This window comes from Triticum aestivum, chromosome 4A (genome assembly GCF_018294505.1).
Source record: "Triticum aestivum cultivar Chinese Spring chromosome 4A, IWGSC CS RefSeq v2.1, whole genome shotgun sequence".
In the NCBI taxonomy this organism is placed as follows: Eukaryota; Viridiplantae; Streptophyta; class Magnoliopsida; order Poales; family Poaceae; genus Triticum; species Triticum aestivum.
The window spans coordinates 92,086,162-92,096,015 of NC_057803.1; positions in this window are offsets into that span (position 1 = coordinate 92,086,162).

A 9,854-nucleotide genomic window follows, 5' to 3' on the forward strand; every position below is an offset into this window, starting at 1 on the left:
CCAACATGTCCCTAGTAAGCCTCTAGTTGACTAGCTCGTTGATCAACAGATAGTCATGGATTCCTGACTATGGACATTGGATGTCATTGATAACGAGATCACATCATTAGGAGAATGATGTGATGGACAAGACCCAATCCTAAACATAGCACAAGATCGTATAATTCGTTTGCTAGAGTTTTCCAATGTCAAGTATCTTTTCCTTAGACCATGAGATCGTCTAACTCCCGGATACCGTAGGAGTACTTTGGGTGTACCAAACGTCACAACGTAACTGGGTGACTATAAAGGTATACTACGGGTATCTCCGAAAGTGTCTGTTGGGTTGTCATGGATCAAGACTGGGATTTGTCATTCCATATGACGGAGAGGTATCACTGGGCCCACTCGGTAATGCATGATCATAATGAGCTCAAAGTGACCAAGTGTCTGGTCACGGGATCATGCATTACGGTACGAGTAAAGTGACTTGCCGGTAACGAGATTGAACGAGGTGTAGGGATACCGACGATCGAATCTCGGGCAAGTAACATACCGATTGACGAAGGGAATTGTATGCGGGATTGATTAAATCCTCAACATCGTGGTTCATCCGATGAGATCATCGAGGAGCATGTGGGAGCCAACATGGGTATCCAGATCCCGCTGTTGGTTATTGACCGGAGAGCAATCTCGGTCATGTCTACATGTCTCCCGAACCCGTAGGGTCTACACACTTAAGGTTCGGTGACGCTAGGGTTGTAGGGATATGTATATGCAGTAACCCGAATGTTTTTCGGAGTCCCGGATGAGATCCCGGACGTCACGAGGAGTTCCGGAATGGTCCGGAGGTAAAGAATTATATATAGGAAGTGTTATTTCAGCCATCGGGACAAGTTTCGGGGTCACCGGTATTGTACCGGGACCACCGGAAGGGTCCCGGGGGTCCACCGGGTGGGGCCACCTGCCCCGGGGGGCCACATGGGCTGTAGGGGGTGCGCCTTGGCCTATATGGGCCAAGGGCACCAGCCCCAAGGGGCCCATGCGCCAAGAGATAAAAAAGGGGGAAGAGTCCCAAAGGGGGAAGGCACCCCTAGGTGCCTTGGGGAGGAGGGATTCCTCCCTTGGCCGCCGCCCCCTAGGAGATTGGATCTCCTAGGGCCGGCACCCCCCCTAGGCTCCCTATATATAGTGGGGAAAGGAGGGCCTCTCAAACCATGCCTTTGGTGCCTCCCTCTCCCTCTCCAACACATCCTCCTCCTCCATAGTGCTTGGCGAAGCCCTGCCGGAGTACTGCAGCTCCATCACCACCACGCCGTCGTGCTGCTGCTGGAGCCATCTTCCTCAACCTCTCCTTCCCCCTTGCTGGATCAAGAAGGAGGAGACGTCACGCTGACCGTATGTGTGTTGAACGCAGAGGTGCCGTCTGTTTGGCGCTAGGATCTCCAGTGATTTGGATCACGTCGAGTACGACTTCCTCATCCCCGTTCTTTGAACGCTTCCGCGCGTGATCTACAAAGGTATGTAGATGCAATCTGATCACTTGTTGCTAGATGAACTCCTAGATGGATCTTGGTGAAACCGTAGGAAATTTTTTGTTTTCTGCAACGTTCCCCAACAGTGGCATCATGAGCTAGGTCTATGCGTAGTTCTCTATGCATGAGTAGAACACAATTTGTTGTGGGCGTTGATGTTGTCAACTTTCTTGCCGCTACTAGTATTATCTTGCTTCAACGGTATTGTGGGATGAAGCGGCCCGGACCAACCTTACACGTACGCTTACGTGAGACCGGTTCCACCGACTAACATGCACAAGTTGCATAAGGTGGCTGGCGGGTGTCTGTCTCTCCCACTTTAGTTGGAGCGGATTCGATGAAAAGGGTCCTTATGAAGGGTAAATAGAAGTTGACAAATCACGTTGTGGCTTTCACGTAGGTAAGAAAACGTTCTTGCTAGAACCCTATTTCAGCCACGTAAAACTTGCAACAACAATTAGAGGACATCTAACTTGTTTTTGCAGCAAGTGCTTTGTGGTATGATATGGCCAAAGTTGTGATGAATGATGAATGATATATATGTGATGTATGAGATGTTCATGCTATTGTAATAGGAATCACGACTTGCATGTCGATGAGTATGACAACCGGCAGGAGCCATAGGAGTTGTATTTATTTTTTGTATGACCTCCGTGTCATCGAGAAACGCCATGTAAATTACTTTACTTTATTGCTAAATGCGTTAGCCATAGTATTAGAAGTAATAGTTGGCGAGAAACTTCATGGAGACACGATGATGGAGATCATGATGATGGAGATCATGGTGTCATGCCGGTGACAAGATGATCATGGAGCCCCAAGATGGAGATCAAAGGAGCTATGTGATATTGGCCATATCATGTCACTATTATTATTTGATTGCATGTGATGTTTATCATGTTTTTGCATCTTGTTTACTTAGAACGACGGTAGTAAATAAGATGATCCCTCATAATAATTTCAAGAAAGTGTTCCCCCTAACTGTGCACTGTTGCGACAGTATGTTGTTTCGAAGCACCACGCGATGATCGGGTGTGATAGATTCTAACGTTCACATACAACGGGTGTAAGACAGATTTACACATGCAAACACTTAGGTTGACTTGACGAGCCTAGCATGTACAGACATGGCCTCGGAACACAGAAGACCGAAAGGTCGAGCATGAGTTGTATAGAAGATACGATCAACATGAAGATGTTCACCGATGTTGACTAGTCCGTCTCACGTGATGATCGGACACGGCCTAGTTAACTCGGATCATGTTATACTTAGATGACTGGAGGGATGTCTATCTAAGTGGGAGTTCATTGAATAATTTGATTAGATGAACTTAATTATCATGAACTTAGTCTAAAATTTTACAATATGTCTTGTAGATCAAATGGCCAACATAGTCCTCAACTTCAACGCGTTCCTAGAGAAAACCAAGCTGAAAGACGATGGCAGCAACTACACGGACTGGGTCCGGAACCTGAGGATCATCCTCATAGCTGCCAAGAAAGATTATGTCCTACAAGCACCGCTGGGTGACGCACCTGTTCTCCCTGCAGAACAAGACATTATGAACGCTTGGCAGGCACGTACCGATGACTACTCCCTCGTTCAGTGCGGCATGCTTTACAGCTTAGAGCTGGGGCTCCAAAAGCGTTTTGAGAGACACGGAGCATATGAGATGTTCGAAGAGCTGAAAATGGTTTTCCAAGCTCATGCCCGGGTCGAGAGATATCAAGTCTCCGACAAGTTCTTCAGCTGTAAGATGGAGGAAAACAGTTCTGTCAGTGAGCACATACTCACTATGTCTGGGTTGCATAACCGCTTGACTCAGCTGGGAGTTAATCTCCCGGATGACGCGGTCATTGAAAGAATCCTTCAGTCACTTCCACCGAGCTACAAGAGCTTTGTGATGAACTTCAATATGCAGGGGATGGAAAAGACCATTCCTGAGGTATTTGCAATGCTGAAATCAGCAGAGGTAGAAGTCAAAAAGGAACATCAAGTGTTGATGGTGAATAAAACCACTAAGTTCAAGAAAGGCAAAGGTAAGAAAACCTTCAAGAAGGACGGCAAGGGAGTTGCTGCGCCCGGCAAAGAATGGACCCAAGCCCGAGACTGAGTGCTTTTATTGCAAGGAAAGTGGTCACTAGAAGCGAAACTGCCCCAAATACTTAGCAGACAAGAAGGCCGGCAAAACGAAAGGTATATGTGATATACATGTAATTGATGTGTACCTTACCAGTACTCGTAGTAGCTCCTGGGTATTTGATACCGGTGCAGTTGCTCACATTTGTAACTCAAAGCAGGAGCTGCAGAATAAGCGGAGACTGGCAAAGGACGAGGCGACGATGCGCGTCGGGAATGGTTCCAAGGTCGATGTGATCGCCGTCGGCACGCTACCTCTACATTTACCTACGGGATTAGTTTTGAACCTCAATAATTTTTATTTAGTGCCAAGTTTGAGCATGAACATTGTATCAGGATCTCGTTTAATTCGAGATGGCTACTCATTTAAATCCGAGAATAATGGTTGTTCTATTTATATGAGAGATATGTTTTATGGTCATGCTCCGATGGTGAATGGTTTGTTCTTAATGAATCTCGAGCGTAATGCTACACATGTTCATAGTGTGAGTACCAAAAGATGTAAGATTGATAATGATAGTCCCACATACTTGTGGCACTGCCGCCTTGGTCACATAGGTGTCAAACGCATGAAGAAGCTCCATGCTGATGGACTTTTAGAGTCTCTTGGTTACGAATCATTTGACACGTGCGAACCATGCCTCATGGGTAAAATGACCAAGACTCCGTTCTCAGGAACAATGGAGCGAGCAACCAACTTATTGGAAGTCATACATACTGATGTGTGCGGTCCAATGAGTGTTGAGGCTCGCGGTGGCTATCGTTATGTTCTCACCCTCACTGATGACTTGAGTAGATATGGGTATGTCTACTTAATGAAACACAAGTTCGAGACCTTTGAAAAGTTCAAAGAATTTTAGAGTGAGGTTGAGAATCAACGTGACAGGAAAATCAAGTTCCTGCGATCAGATCGTGGAGGAGAATACTTGAGTCATGAGTTTGGCACACACTTAAGAAAATGTGGAATAGTTTCACAGCTCACGCCGCCTGGAACACCTCAGCGTAATGGTGTGTCCGAACATCGTAATCGCACTCTATTAGATATGGTGCGATCTATGATGTCTCTTGCCGATTTACCGCTATCTTTTTGGGGGTATGCTTTAGAGACTGCCGCATTCACTTTAAATAGGGCTCCGTCGAAATCCGTTGAGACGACACCGTATGAATTATGGTTTGGGAAGAAACCTAAGCTGTCATTTCTGAAAGTTTGGGGATGCGATGCTTATGTCAAGAAACTTCAACCTGAAAAGCTCGAACCCAAGTCGGAAAAATGCGTCTTCATAGGATACCCTAAAGAAACTATTGGGTATACCTTCTACCTCAGATCCGAAGGCAAGATCTTTGTTGCCAAGAATGGATCCTTTCTAGAGAAGGAGTTTCTCTCGAAAGAAGTAAGTGGGAGGAAAGTAGGACTTGATGAAGTATTACCTCTTGAACCGGAAAATGGCGCAACTCAAGAAAATGTTCCTGAGGTGCCTGCACCGACTAGAGAGGAAGTTAATGATGATGATCATGAAACTTTAGATCAAGTTGCTACTGAACTTCGTAGGTCCACAAGGATACGTTTCGCACCAGAGTGGTACGGCAACCCTGTCTTGGAAATCATGTTGTTAGACAACGGTGAACCTTCGAACTATGAAGAAGCGATGGCGGGCCCGGATTCCGACAAATGGCTGGAAGCCATGAAATCTGAGATAGGATCCATGTATGAAAACGAAGTATGGACTTTGACTGACTTGCCTGTTGAGCGGCGAGCCATAGAAAATAAATGGATCTTTAAGAAGAAGACAGACGCGGATGGTAATGTGACCATCTATGAAGCTCGGCTTGTCGCTAAGGGTTATCGACAAGTTCAAGGGGTTGACTACGATGAGACTTTCTCACCGGTAGCGAAGCTAAAGTTCATCCGAATCATGTTAGCAATTGCCACATTCTGTGATTATGAGATATGGCAAATGGACGTCAAAACGGCATTCCTTAATGGTTTCCTTAAGGAAGAATTGTATATGATGCAGCCGGAAGGTTTTGTCGATCCTAAGAATGCTAACAAGGTGTGCAAGCTCCAACGCTCGATTTATGGGCTGGTGCAAGCATCTCGGAGTTGCAACATTCACTTTGATGAGATGATCAAGGCGTTTGGGTTTACGCAGACTTATGGAGAAGCCTGTGTTTACAAGAAAGTGAGTGGGAGCTCTGTAGCATTTCTCATATTATATGTAGATGACATACTTTTGATGGGAAATGATATAGAACTCTTGGACAGCATTAAGGCCTACTTGAATAAGAGTTTTTCAATGAAGGACCTTGGAGAAGCTGCTTATATATTAGGTATCAAGATCTACAGAGATAGATCAAGACGCCTCATAGGTCTTTCACAAAGCACATACCTTGATAAGATATTGAAGAAGTTCAATATGGATCAGTCTAAGAAGGGGTTCTTGCCTATGTTGCAAGGTGTGAAATTGAGCTCAGCTCAATGTCCGACCACGACAGAAGATATAGAAGAGATGAGTATCATCCCCTATGCCTCAGCCATAGGTTCTATTATGTATGCCATGCTGTGTACCAGACCTGATGTAAACCTTGCCATAAGTTTGGTAGGTAGGTACCAAAGTAATCCCGACAAGGAACACTGGACAGCGGTCAAGAATATCCTGAAGTACCTGAAAAGGACTAAGGAAATGTTTCTCATCTATGGAGGTGACGAAGAGCTCGTCGTAAAGGGTTACGTCGATGCTAGCTTCAACACAGATCTGGATGACTCAAAGTCCCAAACCGGATACGTGTATATTTTGAATGGTGGGGCAGTAAGCTGGTGCAGTTGCAAGCAGAGCGTCGTGGCGGGATCTACATGTGAAGCGGAATACATGGCAGCCTCGGAGGCAACGCATGAAGCAATTTGGGTGAAGGAGTTCATCACCGATCTAGGAGTCATACCCAATGCGTCGGGGCCGATCAAGCTCTTCTGTGACAACAATGGAGCTATTGCTCTTGCCAAGGAGCCCAGGTTTCACAAGAAGACAAGGCACATCAAGCGTCGCTTCAACTCCATTCGTGAAAATGTTCAAGATGGAGACATAGATATTTGTAAAGTACATACGGACCTGAATGTAGCAGATCCGTTGACTAAACCTCTCCCTAGAGCAAAACATGATCAACACCAGAATTCCATGGGTGTTCGATTCATCACAATGTAACTAGATTATTGACTCTAGTGCAAGTGGGAGACTGTTGGAAATATGCCCTAGAGGCAATAATAAAAGCATTATTATTATATTTCCTTGTTCATGATAATTGTCCTTTATTCATGCTATAATTGTGTTATCCGGAAATCATAATACATGTGTGAATAATAGACACCAACATGTCCCTAGTAAGCCTCTAGTTGACTAGCTCGTTGATCAACAGATAGTCATGGTTTCCTGACTATGGACATTGGATGTCATTGATAACGGGATCACATCATTAGGAGAATGATGTGATGGACAAGACCCAATCCTAAACATAGCATAAGATCGTATAGTTCGTTTGCTAGAGTTTTCCAATGTCAAGTATCTTTTCCTTAGACCATGAGATCGTGTAACTCCCGGATACCGTAGGTGTGCTTTGGGTTTACCAAACGTCACAACATAACTGGGTGACTACAAAGGTATACTACGGGTATCTCCGAAAGTGTCTGTTGGGTTGACACGGATCAAGACTGGGATTTGTCACTCCGTATGACGGAGAGGTATCATTGGGCCCACTCGGTAATGCATCATCATAGTGAGCTCAAAGTAACCAAGTGTCTGGTCACGGGATCATGCATTACGGTACGAGTAAAGTGACTTGCCGGTAACGAGATTGAACGAGGTGTAGGGATACCGACGATCGAATCTCGGGCAAGTAACATACCGATTGACGAAGGGAATTGTATGCGGGATTGATTGAATCCTCGACATCGTGGTTCATCCAATGAGATCATCGAGGAGCATGTGGGAGCCAACATGGGTATCCAGATCCCGCTGTTGGTTATTGACCGGAGAGCAATCTCGGTCATGTCTACATGTCTCCCGAACCCGTAGGGTCTACACACTTAAGGTTCGGTGACGCTAGGGTTGTAGGGATATGTATATGCAGTAACCTGAATGTTGTTCGGAGTCCCGGATGAGATCCCGGACGTCACGAGGAGTTCCGGAATGGTCCGGAGGTAAAGAATTATATATAGGAAGTGCTATTTCGGCCATCGTGACAAGTTTCGGGGTCACCGGTATTGTACCGGGACCACCGGAAGGGTCCCGGGGGTCCACCGGGTGGGGCCCTGTAGGGGGTGCGCCTTGGCCTATATGGGCCAAGGGCACCAGCCCCAAGAGGCCCATGCGCCAAAAAAAGGGGGAAGAGTCCCAAAGGGGGAAGGCACCCCTAGGTGCCTTGGGGAGGAGGGATTCCTCCCTTGGCCGCCGCCCCCCTAGGAGATTGGATCTCCTAGGGTCGGCGCCCCCCTAGGCTCCCTATATATAGTGGGGAAAGGAGGGCCTCTCAAACCATGCCTTTGGTGCCTTCCTCTCCCTCTCCAACACATCCTCCTCCTCCATAGTGCTTGGCGAAGCCCTGCCGGAGTACTGCAGCTCCATCACCACCACGTCGTCGTGCTGCTGCTGGAGCCATCTTCCTCAACCTCTCCTTCCCCCTTGCTGGATCAAGAAGGAGGAGACGTCACGCTGATCGTACATGTGTTGAACGCGGAGGTGCCGTCTGTTCGGCGCTAGGATCTCCGGTGATTTGGATCACGTCGAGTACGACTTCCTCATCCCCGTTCTTTGAACGCTTCCGCGTGTGATCTACAAAGGTATGTAGATGCAATCCGATCACTCGTTGCTAGATGAACTCCTAGATGGATCTTGGTGAAACCGTAGGAAAATTTTTGTTTTCTGCAACGTTCCCCAACACTTACGCCGTCCAACCCGGCGCGCGCCGCTTAGTCGCTGACGTCTGGACAGCTTTGGCTGATGCATACGACGCAGAGTGCCCATACTTATTCCCGTGTGGTGGTTAGTGCGAAAAAGGCCAGAGGCCTACTCGGATCAAATATCCAAACCGTTAGTGTCTTGGTAGTGCGGTAAAGATCAATGATCCACGATATGTGGTCCCGTTGCACCGTCTCACAGACTTGCGGCAAGGGCTAAGAATGCCCTGCCGCGCCACGTGGAAAACTTGCGGGTATCCTCTAGATCAACCTGACTTCACATCACTCATGGGTACCCCTCGGGGCCGACCCGATGTCATCATGGTTCTGTGGCAAGTCAAAGTAATCGTGTGTGTGAAACAGCAAGGGGGAAACCTGAGGAATCACCCTCGATGGATTCCCAATCGATGTAACCATCAAGGTTGATTTGGAGGAATCACCCTCGTTGGTCCACACTTGAGGGGTTGCATGACAGAGTCATTATCGGGAGTGGTGAAGGAGGAATCACCCTCGATTACCACGAGCGAATAGCTACACTATAGGGTTAACATCAGAAGTGCTGTCAAGGTATCACCCTCGGCAATCGATAGTAACTCTGCACAGTCGTACAACTAAGGGGGTGATGTGCGGTGTTGGGGCCTGGACATCGATCACGTTGATCGAGTCATCAAACATAAAGTAGGGGCAACTGGGACAAGGTGGGGGTCACTGATGGATCTCTAACCAATTTATACTAAGCAGTTTAGAATAAGCAGGTAAGGTATGAAAGCAGGTAACATAAACAAGCCATGCATCAGAATAGGATCATACAAAAGGCAGTAGCAGTTCTAATGCAAGCATGAGAGGGAAAGAAATAGGCGATATCAGAATGCTCAAGGGGGGTTTGCTTGCCTGGAAGCTCTGCTGCAAAGGAACGGTCGTCGGTGATGTAGTCGATCACAAGGACAACATCGGTATCGGGGTCTACAGGAGAGAAGAGGGTGAAGAAACAGTAAATATAAAGCACACAGATACATTACTAAGTATGACATGACGATACACAATGCTAGGAGTGTCCTAACGCAGATCTACACGATACCGGTGAAGGGGGAAACATCCGGGAATGTTTTCCCGATTCCGGACCTGTCTCAGACAGATGACCGGAGGGGGAATCTTCCATGTTCATATAGTTAGAAGCATCTGACGGGTATGTGGGTAGCGTATCCGGGTTCGTCTCATTTTTGTGAGCAACTTTCATGTAGAAAACATTGTCATC